Source organism: Notamacropus eugenii, chromosome 4 (genome assembly GCF_028372415.1).
Source record: "Notamacropus eugenii isolate mMacEug1 chromosome 4, mMacEug1.pri_v2, whole genome shotgun sequence".
Lineage (NCBI taxonomy): Eukaryota > Metazoa > Chordata > Mammalia > Diprotodontia > Macropodidae > Notamacropus > Notamacropus eugenii.
Window position 1 is genome coordinate 372,066,267 of NC_092875.1, and position 23,645 is coordinate 372,089,911.

The 23,645-nt window shown below is 35.2% G+C and overlaps 1 pseudogene; it reads right to left on the reverse strand.

The window, feature by feature from the left end:
* Window positions 1-23,645, reverse strand: part of LOC140502588 (putative monooxygenase p33MONOX pseudogene) — a 99,268-nt pseudogene that overhangs the window by 40,129 nt on the left and 35,494 nt on the right.

The following is a 23,645-nucleotide window of genomic DNA, read 5'->3' on the forward strand; positions in this document are numbered from 1 at the left end:
AACCTGAACTGTTGACTCACAGTTGAGGATTTCAATACATATTCTAATGTCCCCTTGATTACCTTGGTTTCTCTGTTTATTAGCTTCTTTGATATATTTGACTTCCATCTTCCTATCATATATACAGAGAAATGGTTACATCATTGATCTTTGTTGTTAAGTCATTCAGTCATTTCCAACTTTTCATGATGCTTTGGACTATATCACACCAATATTGTCTGTGAGGTTTTCTTGGCAAAGATACTGAAGTGATTTGCCACTTTATTCTCTACTGGATTAAGTCAAACAGAAGTTAAATGACTTGCACAAGGTGACATATCTAATGAATATCTAAAGCAAGATTTTAACTAAGGTCTTCTTGACTCCAGGCTCACTGAACCACCACACCGCCTCTGTTCTTGATCTTACCATCAGCCTGAACTGTGCAAAGGTCCTGAACTTTAAAATCCCAATATCCCAACACTACTTCCTATCTTTCCATATCTTCTTCTGATTCACTCATATTAAATGTATCTTGAATCCTTCTTATTATCTCTAGTCCTCATTCTTCTCTCTATTTCTCTAAATTATCATTCAAGCTGTGGCATCACTTTCCTGACTTCAGCTTTAATCCCATGTTTAACCAGTTTATCACCATACTACGTTGTACTCTAGAATTCCTTGATGTCTCTGTTACTAGTCACAACCTCTCAATGTTCAAACGTGTTCCAATCAACCTCCTCTGCATTTACTCACATGCTACTAGAACATTATTGGAGAAAGGCATGCAATAGCTCCCACTGGATTCACTAAAAATGCATGTCTTTAATTTCACTTGAGCTGTTACTGCCACTCAATCCCACTGATTGTCTCCCTTTGATACTCTCCAAATTGACCATTCCAAAACATTCTACTCTCTTCTAAAAGGACTATGCTACATCCTCTTTCTCTCAACAAATCATTTCACCGGGTATTAACTAATAAAAAGGAAGGTATCCATTATCTTCTCCCTTTCCTACTACCACATACTGTACAATGCAAAACCCTTTTTCTTTATCCCTATTATCTAATACTTTGTTCTAGTCCCCTTTCCAAAACTAGCCTCACTCTGTGTGCTCTGAATCCCATCCTCTCCAGTCTAGTAATTAGTTATCCCTCATTACTCCTCTTTTTCTCATATTCAGGTTCTTCTTATCTACTGTCTCTTTTGCCCCCCCACTTTTAAAAATCCATTTTACCAAATGTGATTTTCCCAAACTCTCGAATTATTGATCTTTGACATATATGCATACACATGTGTATGTGGACATATATATGTGTACATGGATATATACATATTTTTTATGTATGTAAGTATATAATGTATACACATATATGTGTAGATAGATAGGTAGAAAGAGAGAGAGGCAGAGACAGAGACAGGAGAATATATTCTAAAGGGGAAGGGGAAATAAGCAAAAGTCATGATCCAACAGTGTGGCATGGAGATGATGAAAAAGTGTCATGAAGGGTAATTCTGTGCAGAATAAATAGAAAACTATGCTATCTGAACCTGGAATTTCTACTGTATCTTTTCCCTCTCAGTAGAGAATATATTTGTTGAACATGCATCTCCATGTTTTCTGTTTTATCTGATAGTTATAGTTAGATAATTACCAAAAAAGGATATTTCTGTTTTTACGTTTCCTAGGAATCTTAAATAATTGTGGCAGGTGAGAAGAACATTGTATAGCATAGTGGAGTCAGCATCACTTGAGCTCAAATTCAGAACCAAAAACTTACCAGCTATGTGAAACTGATCAAGTTTCTTAACCTCTTTCTGTTGTAGTAACCTGACTTGGAAAATGAGGATAACAATAGCAGCTACCTCCTAAGGTTATTGTGAGGTTTAAATGAGATAAAATTTGTAAAGGATATTGCCACCTTAAATCTGTAAGTAAGCCATATAATTTTTAGCAACAACACTAATAATAAAAGTAGTAGAGAAAAGGGAAGATGATGAATGGGATTAAAATATGTCTTTAAAAGAGACAGTGAGGAGGGATTAAGTCATACTAAAACTTAATTTTCATAATAAAAACAGTAAGTGCAATGGGTTCATGTGATCTATGTTATCTCAATATCTTTTAGTTAATTGTGGAACAGTAAAACTGTGGTCTATTGGTGAATATTCCTTTCAAAAGTCTTCAAAAATACCTTCACTGAGAATACTCAAGACTTCATAAAGTTGTTTTTTTTTTTTAAGATGGGATTTAAATGAGTAAATTTTAGTTTTCTTGGTCACATTTTTATTAATAACTTCTGAATCTCTTTGATTCTTGCAATTGTTACTTTCCTCCTTCAGAAGTTTTGTATAGCAGTCCCTTAGTCAAACCAAAATTGTGTCACTTCTAGCAAGATCCCACCTATAATAGAATATATACTTGGTCAAAACTAGCTGTATTTCTCATTTCTCTTCACTTAATATGAGATTTCTGATATTAGGGTCCAAGTATGGTGGTTCTATATCACTAATGGAAAAAATGTTACTTTTTAAAAAAATTTTTCAGCTTTTAATCTCTATGTAACCTTTCTCACTTTTTATCAACAAATGACTTTGGAATGACTTTTCTTAGTCCAATATATTATCCCATTTTGTTTTTTTTTTAAGTTAAAAAAATTATATATACATATATATATGTATATTAGTTTTCAACATTCATTTCCACAAGATTTGGAATTCCAAATTTTCTCTACATCTCTCCCCTCCTGCCCATCCCAAGATGGCATGCATTCTGATTACCCTTTCCCCAGCCCGCCCTCCCTTTAATCATCCCCTTGCCCCTTTTCCACTTCCACTTTACTTTCTTGAAGTAGATAGATTTCTATACACCACTGCCTGTATATCTTATTTCCCAGTTGCATAGAAAAACAATTTTTAACATTTATTTTTAAAACTTTGAGTTCCAAATTCTCCTACTTCTTCCCTCTCCACCCATCCTCATGGAGAAGGTCAATGATTTAGTCCTCTGAGGCCTGCTCTAGTGGTCTGTGCTGATGTGGCCCACAAAAGACTTTGCTCCACTTCCTGCCCAGTGTGATAGACATTACCTGTCCACTATCCTGGTTGTCTTGGACTGGAGATTTGTTTCACTCTGTTGTTTTGTGGGTTTTGTAGCTTTAGAATTTGTTTAGAATCATTTTTATAGTTATTGAGAGGGCTTTAGGGGAGAGCTCAAGGAAGTCCCTCCTTTACTTTGCCATCTTGGCTTTGCCACTCCCTCAGTTTTCTTTTAATTGCTTTGATGCTGTTCTATTTTTCTCTGTTCTTCAGGTGACACTGCTCATCATTCCCTTTAGTACATATCTTTATGTATGGCAAGTAAGTAAAAATCTGATGTTTGCTCTCTATGGAGCTTTCTTGGATTTTGTCATTTGCTTGTTATGGCAATTAATTTACACTGATCCACTTCTGGAGGAAATTGATATAATTCCTATCAATGTACTTCCTCTTTTTTTCAATTATTGTTTAATTCAAGCTTAACTAATTTTGAATGTACTTATTTTTCCCTGCTTCTTTTAAAATACTGATTATATACTTCATGAATTCGCTATCTTATTTTATATACACATTTTTATTCTATTTCATTGTTTGTGGTCTTCCTTGATGTCTTTCATATCCAATATCAATGAATCTATTTTTTAAAGAAACTGTTCATGACAAAGAGCCATGAAATTTTTGTGTAACCTATCAAAAGTCTTTGGTCTTTCTCATTTCTCTTTTTTCTCCTAAACTATGCTTTCACATATATTTCTCCCCATAGTGACTATTTCAGATTTTAATAAATGCTTAATCTTGGTGTCAGGGTTACCCTGGGTTCTTGAAAGCAATGTTAACTGAATGTACGCTCTGCTATGCTATGTTTTTCTGGAAAGGATTTGAGCCCTGGTAACACACAAATTCTGTTTATTGAGGACAAACATAGCTAATTATAGAGGAACATTACCAGAGGTCTGGTCACCTTGTGATTTTCTTTTTTTTTTTCTTTTTATTTTTTTAACTAGTATGACCAAGGTAACAAAAGAATATTTGTAAATGGCCATAATTTCTGTTCATGTCAATTCTGTTTTGCCAGGGACATATCAATGTGGTATAAAATGGGACAAAATGTACAAAAAATCATAAAGTTTTAAATATTAAACAATTCTGATTGTTGCTACTTTATATGCTGGATACTGGTCAAATGACCAACAAGTGAACAAACATATTCTTGGTGGAGATAGATCGTCTATTTCTCAACATTTATTCTATAAATACAACCAGAAGAAAGAGGTTGTCGTGAAATGGGTAGATGTTTTTCATTTGTACTCCTTGGAGTGAAAATTTAAAATCAGTAGAAGGAGTTTTATTTCACTTTGAGAGAATATAATAAAAATTGCTCCATGGAATATTTGGTCATCACAATAAGTACTCATAAGTATTTGCAAAAAGATCATCATGAAAATAATTGCAGTTTTTGTACCAACATTGGTTGCTGAAGATGAAGTGGTAGAAAATATTATGAAAATTTTTTCTAACACTCTTCAAATCCAATCATTATACACATAAATACTTGATGACTGCAATGCAAAGGCAAGTGAGATTTGAGAACTAAAATAAAGTGGTAAGATTCACATATGTAAAGAGCAAAGAAAAGATGTATACAGAGTTATGCTAGAAGTACCTTAGGAGATCCAATTGCTAAATTTTAAGTATAAGCATTCTTCTTCAGAAATCAGCAGATGCTACAAGTCAGGGCTTTATAGTCTTTGTTGGTTGCCTACATTTTTTTTATTTTTAATAATATTTAATTTTCCCCAAATACATATAAAAACAATTTTGACATTCTTTTTTTAAATTTTGAATTCTAAATTCTTTCCCTTCTTCCATCCTCTCCCCCTTCCTTGGGACAGTAGGCAGCCTGATATAGGTTTTACATGTGCAATTATGTAAAATATATTTCCATATCAGTCATTTTTAAGCAAGAAAACTCAAACAAAAAAAATTGATAGAAAGTGAAAAAATAGTGTTTCAATCTGCCTTGTGACTTCATCAGTTCTTTGTCTTAAAGTGGATAGGCTTTTTCATCATGAGTCATTTGAGATTGTTTTGGATCATTGTATTGCTGAGACTAGCTAAATTATTCACAGTTGCTCATTGGATGATATTGCTGTTATCATATACTGTTTTCTCCTAATTTTCCTCACTTCACTCAGCAACATTTCACGTCTTTCCAGTTTTTTTTTTAGTCTTCCTGCTCATCATTTCTTATAGCACAATAGTATTACATTAGAAATCATATAGCACAGCTTGTTCAGCTATTTCTCAATTCACGAGCATCTCCTCAATTTTAAATTCCTTGCCACCACAAAAAAAAGAATGGCTATAAATATTTTGTTATCATACAGATCCTTTTCTCTTCTCTTTTTTGATCTCCTTGGGATACAGACCTGGTAATGAGATTGCTGGATAAACAAGTATGCACAGTTTTATAGCCCTTTGAACATAGTTCCAAATTGCTTTCTTGATTAGATCAGTTCACAACTCCACCAACATTATATTAATGTCTCCTTTTTCACAAATCTCCTCCATTTATCACTTTCTTTTTCTGTCAGGCTAGCCAATCCAATAAGCATGAGGTGGTACCTCAGAGTTGTTTAAACTGCATTTCTCTGATCTATAATACATAACAACTGATAGTTTTGATTTCCTTGTCTGAAAACTGCCTGTGTTCATATCTTTTGGTGATTAATCAGTTGGGAGATGATTTTTTTTTCTTATAAATTTGGATCAGTTCTCTGTATAGTTGAGGCCTTTATTTCCTGGCTTTTTGCTTTCCTTATAATCTTGGCTACATTGGGGTTTTTTTTTGTGCAAAATCTTTCTAGCTTATTAGAATGACAGTTATCTATTTTATATTTTGTGATGGTTTCTATATTGTTTAGTCACTTTTTACGTTATTGATATGACAAATAAATTATTTATACTGCCCTAATATGTTTATGATATCACCCTTTATTTTTAAAACCCATTCCCATCTTAATCACATTTTGGTACATGGTATGAAAAATTGCTCTATATCTAGTTTCTGCCATACTGTTTTCTAATTTTCCCGGAAGTGTATTTTTAATCAAACAGTGAGTTCTTGTTCCAAAAGCTAGGATTGGGTTTATCAAACACTAAATTAATATACTGAGTTATTATTATGTATTGTCCACCTAATCTATTCCATTGATTCAGTAATCTATTTGTTAATCAGTACCAGACTGTTTAGATAATTACCACTTTTTAATATACTTTGGGATCTAGTAAAACTAGGCCACTTGCTTTCACTTAAAAAAAAAATGGTTTCCTTTATATTCCTAATTTTTCTTCTTCCACATGATGTTTTTATTATTTTTTCTATCTCCATAAAATAATTTTGGGGTGTTTGATTGGCAAGGAATGGGTATAATTATCATAGGTAGAATTATCATTTTTATCATATTGACTCAGTCTGTCCATGAGCATTTAGTACTTTTCCAGTTATTTAAGATTTCGTTTTATTTGTCTAAAAATGTTGTGTAATTGTGTTCATATAATTCTTGGGTTGGTTTCTAGACTTAAGAAAGTAATAAAGTAATCAAAATGTTAATAATGAAGAATAAACTTGGGTGTGTTTCATTCCTACATTTTTCTCTAAAAAGGGGTGGTTAAACATTTACCGACACATCCTTAGGTTATCCCAGAAAAGAGAAATGGCTTGAAAAAATGTTACACCTAAATTATTTAGTTCTAATGATCAATCCCTAATATAATCCCTAGACTTCCAGGCATGCTACCCATCACCACTTTTTTAGGACATGACCCCTTTTATTCTTTTAAAATTTTAATGTTTTATTCATTTTTATATCTCCTATTCTGAAATTGTTTCTTCCCCCTTCCTCTTTTGTTAGCATCTGATTTTACTTTCCTTCTTCATTTTTGACTCATTATTTATCCAGCTCAATGTTACATTGCCCTCCACTCTCAAATCCCTTGTAGCCATTCCCTGTCCTCTAGTAATTCCTTATCAAATACCATCTATGGATTACTCTTACTTATCTGCTCCTGCTCAACTGCTGATGAAGAGTGAAGGAGAAAGTCACCAAACATTATTACTTGTGCCCACTATACATATACACTATACAATTTCTGCTGGACTCATTTCAGCAAGGAAAGTCTTTTATTCCTTTCTAAGTAATCTTCTATTTTATTTCCCACTTTGGCTCTTTTCACACTTTCATCTCTCTCATAAACCCTCTCAACACTTATCATCTCTCCATATTCTCTTTTCTTCAATACATCCTCTATACAAGTACTAAAGAGATTTTTTTTTTAGAATAAAATAATGTATGACTTGGTTACTTCCAGACATGCTCAATAAATCCTATTGGCTTCTTATCACATCTGGGAACAAATTCAGACTCCTGTTTATTATTTGAAGCCCTTCACAATCAGACCCAGCCTCATTATACATTACTGCCTTCCATGAATTCAAAGATAGAGACAAGTTCATATTCCACACACATGAAATGCCATCTACTAGTTTTTCCACAGTCCAGTTTTCTCATGCTTAGAATGAATTCCATCTATATTTCTGACTCTTAGAATCACTTATTTCAACACTTATCTCAAATGTTACCTTCCAATGAAAAGTGTTCTAATCCTACCATCCATTCCATTGTGCATCCTTCTCTAAAAGTTTGCTTTGTATTTACTTTATCTACACCTACATACATACACGTCTTCTGTAAAATAAATAAATTATTTGAGCACAAGGAATACTATTTTTCTCTTTATAACCCCAGCCCTAGAAACATTACCTTTCATGGATACAAGCAGAAATTAATATCACAACTACTTGAAAGTTCTTCTAGATTCTTGGGCTATAATACTTTTTTTTTTTTAAAAATGGAATTACCATGCAGTTCAAATTTCTACCCATTTTCTAAAAGTTAATGATATTTGCTACTTCTAGAAGCAGAATTAAACTAAATTTCTGCATTAAGATCATCATAGACAATGTTATCACACGGCTACAAAATGGTGGGACTAGGACTTGAACATACATCTGAGTTCAAGTGTTCTTTCTTATCACTTTCTTGACATTTTTGAAGCAACATCATGTATCCCAACCTCCCTAGTGCCAACTATGTCATTAGTTTAGTTTAGTTTAATTCTGCTTTGGAAATTGTAAATTTCTCAATATTCTTCCAAATTGGTAGTTTCCTCTTGAATATTCTAAAATCACAGTCATGAAATTCCAACAATTTAAAAATTAAAGTTGTTTGATAGAACAGCTTAAAGGGAGATTAGGAGTTTCATGTCATAATGAAAGCACTTTAATTCTATTGGTACTCAGTAGGGATAGTAAATGAGAAAACAGGTTCAACATGCTAAGTTAATTTAAATGGAAAAAAAATATTTTCCCAGGTAATTCAGGCAAATATTTACCTGCAGATATTTTCGGACAAATATTGCAAAATATCATCAAATGATTTTGTTTATGATTATTTTTAATGTAACATTTTATTTCCCTCATTTGTAGGTTAATACATTTTAACCATGTTTTTAATTTTTTTAATTATTTTGTTCATGATTCTTAAACAGCTTTCTTATCCACTGCAGTAATGACTTTCACCACAGAACTCAGCAGTAGTCTGTCATTGCTTGTTAAGGGCTGTGGAAGAATGCGTCATCCATGGACTATGTCTACAGGAGGCTAGTACATCCTATTATTGAGTCCAAGCTGAATTTTTGAAGGTCTGCCTGTGCTAGAACAATATAGCAACCTCAAAAGCTAGTGTGAATTACTTTCATCAATAGCAATCCTCAGCCATAACTACTTTTAGGTCAGAAGTTTTACAATCCTTTGTGTTAACAAAATATGATAACAAATGACGTGGAGATATGAAGGACAATGTTCCCAGATGTTTTCTCCTTTTCTCCAGCATCTTGAATTATTACCCCTTCTCTTACTCCCTCTTCCTTAATGTACAGATCATTCTTATCTAATAAAAAAAGACCTAGCAGCCATCTTTCTTTGTTTGCCTGTTAATGATGAAAAGTAAGTTGAATCCATTTCTTTGCCATACACTTCAACTCAATTCAATTGGCATTTATTGATCACCTACTATTTTTAATTATTGAGTTAGCTGCTAGGATTTTAAAAGACTACCACCAGCAACAACAAGAAGAACAAAAAAAAAAACAAAACATAATTCCAGAACTTGTGTGACTGCTAGGAGGAAATAGCATGCGCTGAGACAAATAAATACAAAGTACACACAAAATGAACGCTAAGAGGGAGCAAGGGAGTAGCATGTAAGAAAGGGAGGTGGTGCCTCAGAAAAACCCTGATTGAATCCTAGGTTCTTGCACATACAGCCTATGTGAACCCTGGACAAAGCACAAAGATTATCAATTTTTTTCTCTAAAATTATAAATTGATAATTAGGCACTGATATACATTGGTGGAAGGAATTTCCTCACCAGGAGTTCTTCTATACAAATTAAGTTTTTGATTCATCCCTTCTACTACTATCATGAAGGCATGTAGCAGAACAACAAAACTTAGGGGAAATAGGAAAATGTTTTATTCATTTCTGGAAGCTGGGTTGCATTCTGTCATTCTTTCCTGTCAAAGGTGACCAAAGACCTCTAGGAAATTCCAAGTTCTTTTCTCAGTGATATCTCCATGATCTCTTTGCAACATTTGGTCTTTTTGACATTTTGATTTCCATCAATTCTCTGTATTCTTTCCTTGAGAAAGTTGATTCTTATTTTACTAATAATGTTTATGATTATCGTTCCCATTTATTTCTTTAATCCTGACTACTCAACTGCCCATGTGCTTTATCTACCACACTTATTCAGTCACTAAATTCTGTCAATTCTTCTTTATGAATATTTCTCTATCTATTTATATGATCACTACCTTATTTTAGGTTCCCACTTCCTAATAACTCATCAAGTGAAAAGTCCACATCTTATACTTCTCCTTTGTCCTACACCATTGAATATGTAACAAATGTTTAATTGGCAACACTTAACAAATTTAATCTAATATGTATGTAAATAAACTTGCCCTGTGTAATCCCATCTCACCTAACATGGAGGTCCTCTGCTTCCCTGAGTTCCACAGACAGAGACTGTACCAGTCTGGCAAGTTTTAAATTCACAGCCTATTCCAACTATGCCAAAGGAGGTTACCCACATAACAGGGAAATGCAGGGAAATAAGGTCCCTCCAGGATAGGAAAGGTGATCTTGGCATGAGCAGATCAAGCTTCTCCTACAATACGTATGAATACAGATGCACTACACACACATACACACACACACACACAAACCTGTATGCGTATACTCACATACAAAAAAATATATGAATATATATATATACTCCCATACCCACATATATATGTATACAGACATATATGTTTGTATTTAATACATTGCTTGATACCAGAGTTGTCAAACACATTTGCTATGGGTCACATATACCCTTCAACACTTCTGAGTACAGCCCACTACAGAGTACAGATTAAAATGTAACTACTATTTAGTAAAATAAATAAAAATACAATGAAGCATAAATAATATTTTTTAAGTAATTCAATATGCAACTTAAAAGATGCATGTGTATATCTGTGGCCCCCATCCTACTTGAGTTTGACACCACTGGTCTTGAAGAATGTTTTCATTTATAAAGATTTGTCTGGGGTTCCAAGATAAATGGGAAGGCAGGTAGATGGATGGATAGATAGATAGATAGATAGATAGATAGATAGATAGATAGATAGATAGATAGATAGATTATAGATAGATAGACATATATAGATATTTATGTGCATGTATCTAATCCATACATACTTACATAACTGATACATATATAGACAGAAAAATTAGCATTTATTAAGGTCTCATACTCACAAGATACTATGCTAAGTTCAAGAAATACATGGGAGCTGTACTTGGTTTAAAATCTAAGGAACACCATCCTCCCCCCTCAACCTCCATTCCTTTTCCTTTTTCAGCATCCTTTTCTGTGGTGTCTTCACTTTTTATACTGTAAACTCCTTGAGGTCAAGGACTGTCTTCATTTTCCTTACTTTTATCCCCAGTATTTAGCTGAGTGCCTGCAGTATAGTAAGTACTCCATAAATGTTTATTGAATTGAAGGCCCAGGGAATAATGCAGTTGAGTAACTGCTAAAAGAATAGTGGACTGGGCTTTACCAAGATGAGGCAAAAAATGACCTCAAAGTTGAGGAATTCAAGGGCAGACTTCAGATTACCAATGGAGAAGAGATGAATGTGATCATGATCTTGAGTGATCATGATAAGGGACTTACTCAGAGTCACACTTCAGAGCCACACTATCAGTCCCAGTGTCAGAGAGAGAGAGTATCTGTTACTTCAAAGGATCTAAATCTAACAGAATTAATATGAGCTTAATGATATGTTCATATGCATGTGTTTTTATAAATATATTAAATACATGTAAGTATAATCTACAAATAAATACTAATAAAGGTGGATTATTATTTTATAAGGTATTTTATAATATGTATTTACAAATCATTACACAGAGTTCATAAGTTTCACCATAGAGACAAAGGGATCACGACACACAAAAGATTAATAATTCCTGATCTGTCTACTACCCCAGTTTCATAAATATCATGTGTATTTATGTGATTTATTAAATTCCATACCACATAATGACAGATTACAGGGGCTTTTTTTGTTATTTCTTGTCTAATTACAGTATCTTTCTTTCCATGTATGTTTTTACTTTAAGATAAGTTTAGAAGAATGTCATGTTTCTTTCTTTCTTTTTGTCAGATTCACAGCCTTCTAGAATTCCCTTTTCCTAGAAGCTAGCACTTCACTTCACAAAAGTTCATGATGCTTTTCTATTCTGTTTGACCTTTACTCTTCATTTGTTTTTCTACATTGTAAAGATGAATCTCTGACCTTCTTTTTACTCAGATCATTTCAGTAGAATGAGGGATATTTCTATTCTAAAAGTTCACTCAAAAATTTTAATTTTGGGTTAAAATCTCCATAAATATTTATACTTAATATTTAAAATGGCCAGATGATCTTGACCATGAGGTTTCTGTACAGGCTCAAATCTCTTCTGTGTTTGGCAACATTGAAGCACATCCTTTTAAAAGAATATTTTTCTTTAAAAGATAGCTTTCCAACTGAAGCACCTATTCAACATAGACATATGTTCAAATTTATTAGGGAACTTTTATGTACAGTTTCTAAGAGAGGAAGAGAACAATGAAGTTTCTAGGTCAAAGTTGGGAGTTTTCCTGGGTATATTTATGTGTTGTGAGATGTTTCTCTGTGTCCACTTTTCCCAACAGATACTAAGTACATTAGTGGAAGAGTGTGATTCAGGTATATGTGTGGCCAGTGCTACATTTATTAATCATGCAAGTGCATTATGAGTACCTGTGATATTACTGTTTTTACCTTTTTAAGTAAAGGGTTATATTTATTGAGGGGGAAAGAATGTTAACTTTTAATGAGTACATATTCTCACTACACAAATACAATTATTTGCTTGAAACACAGAATAAAAAGAGCTACACATCAGCCAAAACAATATAAATTATTGAAAACAAATATATAATGTCTGCTTCAATACTAGGATCAATACTTGAATTTTTTATTAAATTACCACCATCTCTCTTGCACTATTCCATTTTAATAAAATGACAACACATGGCAAATTATATCAGTAGCAATTTCCACTGAACAAGCTCAGCATGTCAGTTAAAATAAATCAACTGCTAGATTGCTTATGTCTGCAGTACAAGAAAGTTAATTGCTAGAAATGTTTGAGTTTTAACACATTTGTAAGCTATGGACAACTTAAAAGCAGTGCTATTGATGGCTTTTTTGAACACTAAGCTAAATTGTTAGAGTACACAGAGTACTACTGTTCATGCCATTAATTTCAGTACCTGTTGACAGAAGGACTCCTTCCTCCAAGCCATTCATAGGAAAGAAGGCATGTTGTGCACAGATGCATGGACTAAATGGTTTGACACGCAGGAAGCATTTCCAAGCTCTTAATTCTAAACTGCTTTCCTTTTTAGTGTTGATTTCCTGACTAAAGATATAGAAGATTTTAAATAAAACTCAAGGGGAGGGTTTAAACCTTTGAAAATGTGGTTATTAAAAGTCTGAAAGTAGCTAAATAAAGGAATAGGAGGTGTAGTGGATAGAGTTAAAATCTGACCTCAGAAATATACTAGCTGTGTGACTCCGGACAGGTCACTTAACCCTGTTGGCCTCAGTTCCTCATCTGTAAAATGAGTTGGAGAAGGAAATGGCAAATTACTCCAGTATCTCATTTGAGAAAACCCCAAATGGGGTCATGAAGAGTTGGACAGTTCAAAAAAATGACAATACTATTCTCAGTTGTGAAATAAAAACTTATTTCTCAATGAGTAAGACAATCAGATTAGTCAGGTGATGTAATTGTTTATAATAATTTCAAACCATAGCAATTATGTTTTTTTCCCCTTTTTAGATTAAATTATTTTATTTCTTTTCAGTGTTCTAAAATCACTTTCCATATATCTTAGATTTTTTTCCCCATCATTCCCCTCTCCTCCACTCTCTCCCCACTCCCTCCATGAGATAGCATACAATTTTATATAGGTTGTACACATACATTCCTACTAAGTACATTTTCACCTTAGTCGTGTTGCATAGAAGAATTAAAATGAATGGGAGAAATCATAACACAAAACAAAAGAAAACAAAAACATAACACAAAAAAATGATCTTCTTCATTCTGCAATCAAATTTCATAACTCCTTCTCTGATTGTGAAAGGCATTTTACCTCAAGAGTTCATTGCAAATTTTTTTAAGTTCATTGCAATGAAGTACTAAGTCTACCACAAAAATTCCTTACACAATGTGGTTGCTGCTGTGCACAAAGTTGTCCTGGTTCTTTTCTTTTCACTCAGCATCAGTTCATATAAGTCTTCCAAGGCCTCTCTGAAATCTTCCTGTTGATAATTTTTTATAGCACAATAGTATTCCATTATATTCATATACCGCAATTTATTCAGTCATTCCCCAAATGATGGGCATACCCTTGATTTTCAGTTTTTGGCCACCACAAAGAGATCAGCTCTGAATATTTTTGTACGTATGGGACTCCTTCCCATTTTATGATCTCCTGGGGATATAGTCCTAGAAGCAGTATTTCTGGATCAAAGGATATGCACATTTTGGTAGCACTTTTGGCAAATTTCCAAATTGCTCTCAAGAATGGTTGAATCAGCTCACAGCTCCACCAACAATGAATTAATTTTCCAAGCCCTCCACATCTTCTCCAACATTTATGATCTTCCTGTTATGTCATGTTACCCAATCTTATAGGTGTGATGCGGTATCTCAGGGTTGTTTTGATTTGCATCTCACTAATCAATAGTGACTTAGAACATTTTTTCATACGACTCTAGATAGCTTTAATTTCTCCCTCTGAAAACTGCCTGTTCATATCTTTTGACCATTTATCAGTTGGGGAGTGACTTGTATTCTTGTACTTTTGACTCAGTTCTCTATATATTTTAGAAATGAAGACTTTATTACAGATACTAGTTGCAAAATTGTTTCCCAGGTTTTTGCTTCTCTCCTAATCTTTGGTTGTGCAAAACTTTTCAGTTTAATGTAATCAAAATTACCCGTTTTGTACTTCATAATGTTTTCTATCTTTTGCTTAGTCAAAAATTCTTCCCTCTTTCACAAATCTGAAAAATACACTATTCCTTCCTTCACTAATTTGTTTATAGTATCAATCTTTATGCCTAGATCATGTACCCATTTGAACTTTATTCTTGCGTACAGTGTCAGACACTGTTCTATGGCCAGATTCTGCCACCCTGTTATCCAGTTTTCCCAGCAATTTTTGTTGACGAGTGAGTTCTTATCCCAGAAGCTAGGGTCCTTGGGCTTAACAAACAGTAGATTGAAATATTAATTGACTACTGTGTCTTAGTATGTAAACTATTCCACTGGTCTACCCTTCTGTTTCTTAGCCAGTAACAAGTGGTTTTGATAATTGCTGCTTTTTTAATACAATTTGAGATATGATGGGGCTAGATCAACTTCCCTAGCAATTCTTTTCATTAGTTCCCTTGATATTCTGGAAATTTTGTTCTTCCAGATGATTATTGATATATTTTTTTCTAGTTCTAAAAATAATTATCTGATAGTTTGATTAGTATGGCACTGAATAAGTAAATTAATTTAGGTACAATTGTCATTTTTATTATATTGACTTGGCCTACCCACAAGCAACTGATGTTTTTTCACTTACATAGATTTGACTTTATTTGTGCAAAAAGTGTTTTATAAATGTGTTCACATAATACATGGATTGTTTCGGTAAGTAGACTTCCAAGTAACTTATATTGTCTACCTTAACTTTAAATGGAATTTCTCTTTCTATTTCTTGCTGCTGGCTTTTGTTAGTAATATATAGAAGTGCAGAAGATTGGTGTGGGTTTATTTTGCAACCTGCAACATTGCTAAAGTTGTTTATTATTTCAAGTAGTACTTTTTATTTGGTTCTCTGGGATACTCTAAGTTTATCATCAAATAATCTGCAAAGTGTAATGATAACTTAGTTTCTTCTTCGCCTATTCCAATTCCATCAATTTCTTTTTCTTCTCTTATTGTTACAGCTAACATCCTTAGTAACACTGAATAATAGTGGTGATAATAGACATCCTTGTTTTACCCCTTATCTTTTTGGAAATGCATCTAGTTTATTCCCTTTGAATATAATGATTACTGAAGGTTTTAGGTAGATACTGCTTATTATTCTGTGGAAAGTTCCCTTTATTCTTGTCCTCTCCAGTACTTTCAATAGAAATTTGTGTTGTATTTTGTCAAAACTTTTCTGCATCTGTTGAGATAATCGTGTGGCTTCTGTAAGTTTTTTTTGTTGCAGTGATCAATAATGCTAATAGTTTTCCTAGGATTCAATGAGCCCTCATTCCTACCTGATATAGGATAAATCCTACCTGATTATAATGTATTATTATCATGACAAGCTGCTGTTTCTTTTTGCTGAAACCTTATTTAAAATGTTTGCATCTATATTCATTAGAGTAATGAGTCTTTAATTTTCTTTCTCTGTTTTGGTTCTTCCTGGTTTAGGTACCATAACCATATTTATATCATCAAAAGAATTTGGGAGGACTCCTTCTTCCCTAATTTTCAAAAATAGTCTATATAGTATTGGAACTAACTTTTCTTTAAATGTTTGATACAATTCAGTTGTAAATCTATCTGGCCCTGGAGATTTTTTCCTGAGGACTTCATCGATGGCTTGTTCAATTTATTTTTCGAGATGGGGTTGTTTATTCAACTTCCGCTTCTGTTAATCTGGACAATTTGTGCTTTTTAAAATACTCATCCATCTCATATAGATTATCGAGTTTGTGGGCATAAAGTTGATCAAAGTAATTTCTAATTATTGTTTCCATTTCCTCCTCATTGGAAGTGAGTTCACTCTATTCATTTTTGATATTGGTCATTTGGGTTTTTTCTTTATTTTTTTTAATCAAATTGCCCAAAGGTTTAACAATTTTATTGGATTTTCATAAAACCAACTCTTAGTTTTATTTATTAGTTCAATAGTTCTCTTAATTTCAATTTTATTAATCTCTCCTTTGGTTTTCAGTAATTCTAATTTGATCTTTACTTGGGGATTTTTCAATTTGTTCTTTTTCTAGCTTTTTCAGCTGCATACCTAAGTCATTGATCTCCTCTTTCTCTATTTTTTTTTTTTTTTATGTAGGCATTCAAAGAACAAAACGTCTCCTAAGAACGGCTATACAGTACCCCATAAGATTTGGTAAGTTGTCTCATTATTGTCATTCTCCTGAATGAAGTTGTTGATTGTTTCTGTGATTTGTTGTTTAACCCACTCATTCTTTAGGATTAGATTATTTAGTTTCCAATTAATTTTTGGTCTATCTTTCCAAGATCTTTTATTACATATAGTTTTTATAGAATTAAGATCTGAGGATGCATTCACTATTTCTGCCTTTCTGAGGTTTTTATGCCCTAGTGTATGCTCAGTTTTTGTATATGTGCCGTGTTCTGCTGAGCAAAAGACATATTCCTTTCTATCCTCATTCAACTTTCTTGAGAGATCTATCATATCTACCTTTTCCAGAGTTTTATTCACCCTCTTAACTTCTTTCTTGTTTATTTTGAGGATAGAATTATCAAGTTCAGAGAGGGAACGGTTATGGTCCCCCACTAGTATGGTTTTGCTGTCTATTTATTCCTGTAACTCCCTTAACTTCTCCTCTAAGAATTTGAATGCTATACCACTTGGAGCATATATGTTTGTAATGATATTGTTCCGTTGTCTATAGTGCCTTTTATCAGGATATAGTTTCCTTCCTTATCTCTTTTGATTAGACCTATTTATGCTTTTGCTTTGTCTGAGATTAGGATTGCTACCCCTGTTTTTCTTACATCAGATGAAGCAAACATATTCTGCTCCAGCCTTTCACCTTTACCCTGTTTGCATCCCCCTGTTTCAAATGTGTTTCTTGTAAACAACACAATGGTAGATTATAGTTTTTAATCCATTCTGCTATCTGTCTCCGTTTTGTAGAAAAGTTCATCCCATTCATATTCACAGTTATGAGTACTATGTGTATCTTCCCCTCCATCCTTTCTCTCCATTTGTGCCTTGAGTTCTCGCTTCTCCATTCCCCTCCACAACAGAGTATTAATTTTTGACCACCACCTACCTCAATCTTCCCTTCCCTCTTTCAGTCCCCCTCTCTTTTACTCCTCTTTATCCTCACTACTTTTCCTCTCACTTTTAGCCTCCCCTCCCTTTTCTTTCCCCCTTTCCCTCCTACTGCCTGTAGAGCTGATTATATTTCTATACTTAATTGAGTTTGTTGTTCCTTCTTGAACCAAATCAGATAAGAGTAAATATTCAACAATGCTCATCTCCCTCCCCTCTTTCCATTTACGCTAATATAATTTTATGCCTCTTCCTGTGATGTAATTTATCATTTTTTTCCTCCTCCTTTTCACATCTCCAGTTACAGTCCCTTAGCACCCTTAAATCACATTTTTATCATCTCATCATTTACTTTATACCCACTCCTTCTGTCTATGTATATTCTTTTTGTATATCATGATAAATATACAATTCTCAAGATTGATAAGTGTCGTCTTCTCTTGTAGGGATATAGTCAGTATGCCCATATTTAATAACAATTTTTTTTCTCCTGTTCACCTTTTTATGACTCTCTTGGGGCTTCTTTTTGAAGATCGATTTTTCTTTTGAGTTCTGGCCTTTTCATCAGGAAGATCTGGAAATCCTTTATTTCACTGAATGTACATCTCCTTTACAGAAATATTACATCATTAACTTTTCTGGGTAATTTATCCTTGGTTTTAGGCACAGCTCCTTTGCCTTACAGAGTATTATATTCCAATTCCTTTGATCTTTTAATGTAGAACCTGCAAGGTCCTATGTGATCCTGACTATAACTCCTCAATATTTGAATGGTTTCTTTCTGGCTGCCTGTATTTTTTTCTTCACTTGATAGTTCTGGAATTTGGCAACAGTATTCTTTGGTGTTTTTATTTTGAGATCCCTTTCAATAGGTGAATGGTGGATTCTTTTGATGGCTATTTCGCCCTCTGGATCTAGAATTTCTGGGCAGTTTTCCTTGATGATTTCTTGGAAGATTTCCAGGATCTATTTTTCATCATGGCTTTTTCTTAGGCCAATTATTCTTAGATTTTTCTCTCGTGAGTCTGTTTTCCAGGTCAGTTGTTTTCCCATTTAGATATTTCCCAGTTTCTTCTCTTTTCATTCTTTTGATTTTGTTTGACTGATTGTTGCTGTCTTATAGAGCCATTAGCTTCTACTTGCCCAATTCTAATTTTTATCAAATTATTTTATTCAGTTAATTTTAGCATCTCCTTTTCCATCTGTCCAATTGTTGCTTTTAAGGAGTTAGTTACTCCAATTAATTTTTGTACTTCCTTTCTTTTCCATTTGTCCTATTATGCTTTCTCAGGAGTTATTTTATTCAGTTAATTCTTTTTTTCATATTTTTAAAAGTGTAGATCATTTTTTTCCTCTATTTCTCTTTAAAATCCTTCTTCATGGGGAGGAACCAAGATGGCATAGTAGAAAGACACACCTACTATAGCTGTTCTCCCACAGCCCATAAAATACCTGTAAAAAATGACTCTCAACAAATTCTAGACCATCAGAAGCCACAGAATGACAGAGAAGAAGAGATTTCCAGCCAAAGGTAATCTGGAAGGCTTCAGGAAAGGTCTATCCCATGGGACACTGAGCAGAGTGGAGCCCAGGCCTGGACACTTGGCATTGGAAGGAATAGGACCAGAATAGGCCTATGGGGCAGAATCCCCAGGAGGGCGCATATCAGATCCCTCAACCCACAAGGGCCAAAAAAGGCTTCAAAAGTTAGTAAGAGGATTTTCCCAACTGGGTGAGAGGGAATCAGAGTCTCCCCCACCCCCAGCACTGGCCCCAGGCAACAATGGCAGTAGCTGCAGAAGGGGTGGCAGCAGTGGTGGCAGCAGTGGTGAAAGCAGATGCAGTGTCCATCTATAAAATGCTTGGTCTAAAGACCCTGAGAGAATTGAACAGCTGATCTGAATCTCAGCCCTGAGTGGCAGCCTTGTCTAGCCTAAAGCCCCTGGGAGAACTGAGCAACTGATCTGAACCTGAGCCCTGAGAACCATCCTGGTGTTAGGGGGAGCACTAGAACCCTCCTCTTGACAAAGAATTCAGAAGTCAAATAACTGGGTGAACAGGTATTTCCTTCCATCCTTTCAGATGAGGAAGAGAAAGAGAGCTTAGGTGAGTCGTTGCTCTCATTCTGCGATTTTGGCTCTGTCCCTACAATTAGGCTTAAAGTGGCTTGTGATAAGGTTCTTCAAATAAGACAATTTATTAATTTTGAGAAGAAAATGAGTAATCAGAAGAAAAGAGAAAGGCTATTTGTGGTTAGTGTCATATAAAGGATTTTAATCTGAACTTTGAACTCCCATGCTTTGTTCAATCCATATTTCTAATCATCACCATATAAAAGTGTAGAAAGATGAAACTGAGCAAGCAGTGATCCTGAGAAGAATGAATGTATGAAATGTTCAAGATACTTTTTTTTCTTTTAAAGATTTTCTTTTCATATCGGGAAGTGAGACATTTTTTTCATTAAGTAACACAGCTTTAGAAAGTTCAGTTCACTGTTGTCTTCTACAATGATAAGACCACTAAATGAAACCCTAGATGAATAAGCCACAAAATGGAAGTAAATCAGAAACTGATAGGAGAGGATACTTAATCCTTGGCCAATTGAAAAAGGGACCACATTTTGATATGATGGGAATTTGAATGAAGTAAGAAGATTCAGTTGTAGCTGTCCTTCATTTTTAACTTCCTATTCTTCCTACTGTAAAATATGATTCTGAAACTGATGAACGTTGGTATTTCATTTTTTTTTAAGATATGATCCCATCCTCTTCAATTCACTCTGTGCACTCTGTCTCTATGTATGTGTGCGTGTGTGCATGTGTGTGTGTGTGTGTACTCCCACCCAGGACCCAGATACTGAAATGTCTTTCCATGTAGGAATGTAAACAGTTCAACTTTAGTAAGTCCCTTATGACTTCTCTTTGCTGTTCACCTTTTCATGGTTCTCTTCATTCTTGTGTTAGAAAGTCAAATTTTCTTTTCCCCTCTGGTCTTTTCATCAAGAAAATTTGAAAATCCTCTATTTCATTGAAAGACCATTTTTTCTCCTGAAGTATTATACTCAGTTTTGCTGGGTAGGTGATTCTTGGTTTTAGTCCTAGTTCCTTTGACTTCTAGAATATCCTGTTCCATTCCCTTCGATTCCTTAATGTAGAGGGTGCTAGATCTTGTGTTATCCTGATTATATTTCCACAATACTTGAATTGTTTCTTTCTAGCTGCTTGCAATATTTTCTCTTTCACCTGGGAGTTCTGGAATTTGGCCACAATGTTCCTAGGAGTTTCTCTTTTTGGATCTCTTTCATGCGGTGTTCTGTGGATTCCCTGAATATTTATTTTGCCCTTTGGTTCTAGAATCTCAGGGCAGTTTTCCTTGATAATTTCATGGAAGATGATGTCTAGGCTCTTCTCTTGATCATGGTTTTCAGGTAGTCCCAGAATTTTGACATTGTCTCTCCTGATTCTATTTTCCAGGTCAGTTGCTTTTCCAATAAGATATTTCACATTATCTTCCATTTTTCAAATCTTCACCCTATGTTCTGTGATATCTGTCTTTCTCATAAAGTCCTTAGCGTCCATGTGTACCATTCCAGTTTTGAAAGATCTCTTTTCTTCAGTGAGCTTTTGAATCTCCTTTTCCATTTGGCTAATTCTGCTTTTGAAAGCATTCTTCTCCTCATTGGCCTTTTGAACCTCTTTTGCCAATTGAGTTAGGCTAGTTTTCAAGGTGTTAATTTCTTCAACATTTTTTTGGTTCTCCTTTAGCAGGGAGTTGATCTGCCTTTCATGCTTCTCTTTCATCCCTCTCATTTCTTTTCCCAGTTTTTCCTCCACCTCTCCAACTTGACTTTCAAAATTCTTTTTGAGTTCTTCCATGGCCTGAGCCCATTGGGTGGGCTGGGACACAGAATCCTTGATTTCTGTGTCTTTGTCTGATGGTAAGCATTGTTCTTCCTCGTCAGAAAGGAAGGGAGGAGGTGTCTTTTCTCTGAGAAAGTAGTCTTCAATAGTTTTATTTCTTTTCCCTTTTCTGGGAATTCTCCCCAGCCAGCGGCTTGACCTCTGAATATTCTCCTCACACCCACCTTGCCTCCTGGTCCTCCCAGCCAGCGTTTGGGGACTGAGATTCAAATGCTGCTTCCCACCTTAGGGCTTTTGGCAGGTGCAGGGCTGCTATTCAGTGTGAGAATTAAGTTCAGATGGTCAGGTCTGGGCAGGGCCACCTCTCATGCCCAGTTCCCTCAGGGGGTTTATGCACAGACCTTCCACAATGGATCCAGGCTCCCGCCCGCTTGGGGAGCCTCTGTCTGCAGCCGACTCTCAGCTTCTATCTCCCGGGGGGGGGTGCCCGAGCCATGAGGGCACCCCACTCCCCTCTTGACCCGCCAAAGAGACTCTTTCACCGACCCTCGTCACCTGTGAGTGGGGTGCTTGTGCCGCCACTGGAGATCCTGTCCCTAAAGCCTGCTCGGATGTGTACCTCTCAGAGCCGCGGCCGCCACAGGTCCAGGCTGGGCTCCGCATCTGCAGCGCGACGGACCTTTTGCGAGAGGTTTGCAGGTCCCTCTGTGGGTGGAGGGACCCTCGTGGCCGCAGGATATCTCGTCCCTGAAGCCCGCTCGGATCTTTTCCTCACGGTGTTGCGGCCGCTGCAAGGCTGCACTCAGCTCCCAGTCCCGGCGCCCAGTCCACAGAGCGAAGGACCCCCCGTGAGAGGTTTGCAGGTCTCTCCGGAACAGAAATCTCCCTCGCTCCAATATTCCGTGGCGTCTGGGTACAGAATTCACCGTGGGTTGGTCCCCTCTAGCCGTTCTGTGGGTTGTGAGTTCGGAGCTATGTGTATGTGCGTCTTTCTACTCTGCCATCTTGGCTCCGCCCCAGAACGTTGGTATTTCTGTTGCTAAAATAACTTTTTCCATTTTTGTTCTCATTCATTTTTCATTTTAATTTTGCAATATTATTGTCTCTTTATTTTATTTACATTGACCTGCTATTTCTCCACAAAAAAAAAAAATTAATATTTCACCTGGAAGTAGTTCCCCTTTGTAAAAACAATCATTATCACTTAGAAAGCAGAAATCACAGAACTCTGTAATAATTGGCAAGGGTGTAAAGTAGTTCTTATCTCCGCAACTCACAACCACAAAAATCTCAAATGAAGGATTATTGTGCTTCATCTATGGTAATTAAAGCTGTATTAACAAAAGGAAATGGTAGTAACATCTCCAAACAATGAAAAGCTTTTTTTGTTTTACAATACGGTGGAGAATTAAATAAATATTCTACTCACTCTCACCACCTAATGATCCATAACCCTCCAACTTGCCAGTGTGACAGGTTCAGACAATGAAAAAATACTGAATGTCTCAGATTGCAGTTGCAGAGCCTAAAACTAGTTCCATCACACCAGTGACGTTAGTCTTGACTCCAATCCCAACGCCCATACATAGCTCATAAGAAACACAAAACTTTGACTTTGCGTAGATATATGGCAAAGAGGTCATTTTAAAGAAAGGAAGTAGTGACTGTACCTAGATTTCTAATCCCTTTTTGCCAATACAAATATCCCTCCTTTTCTATAATAAGATCATTGCCATTGTATCTTGCCCCCTAAACTTAGAATTTACCCAGGACAGAAAACCTGTGTGTTCCGACTCAAGTAAGAATGAGGCTCTTTAACCTTAGAAGTCTATACTGGGGAAAATTGATGTACCTTGGAATTAGAAAGGTAGCATGGGGGTATTGTTTGTCCTTTCTTGAAGAGTAGGGTAGAGGGGAAGGAAAGGCACCAAATAGTGACTGGAAAAGTCTGA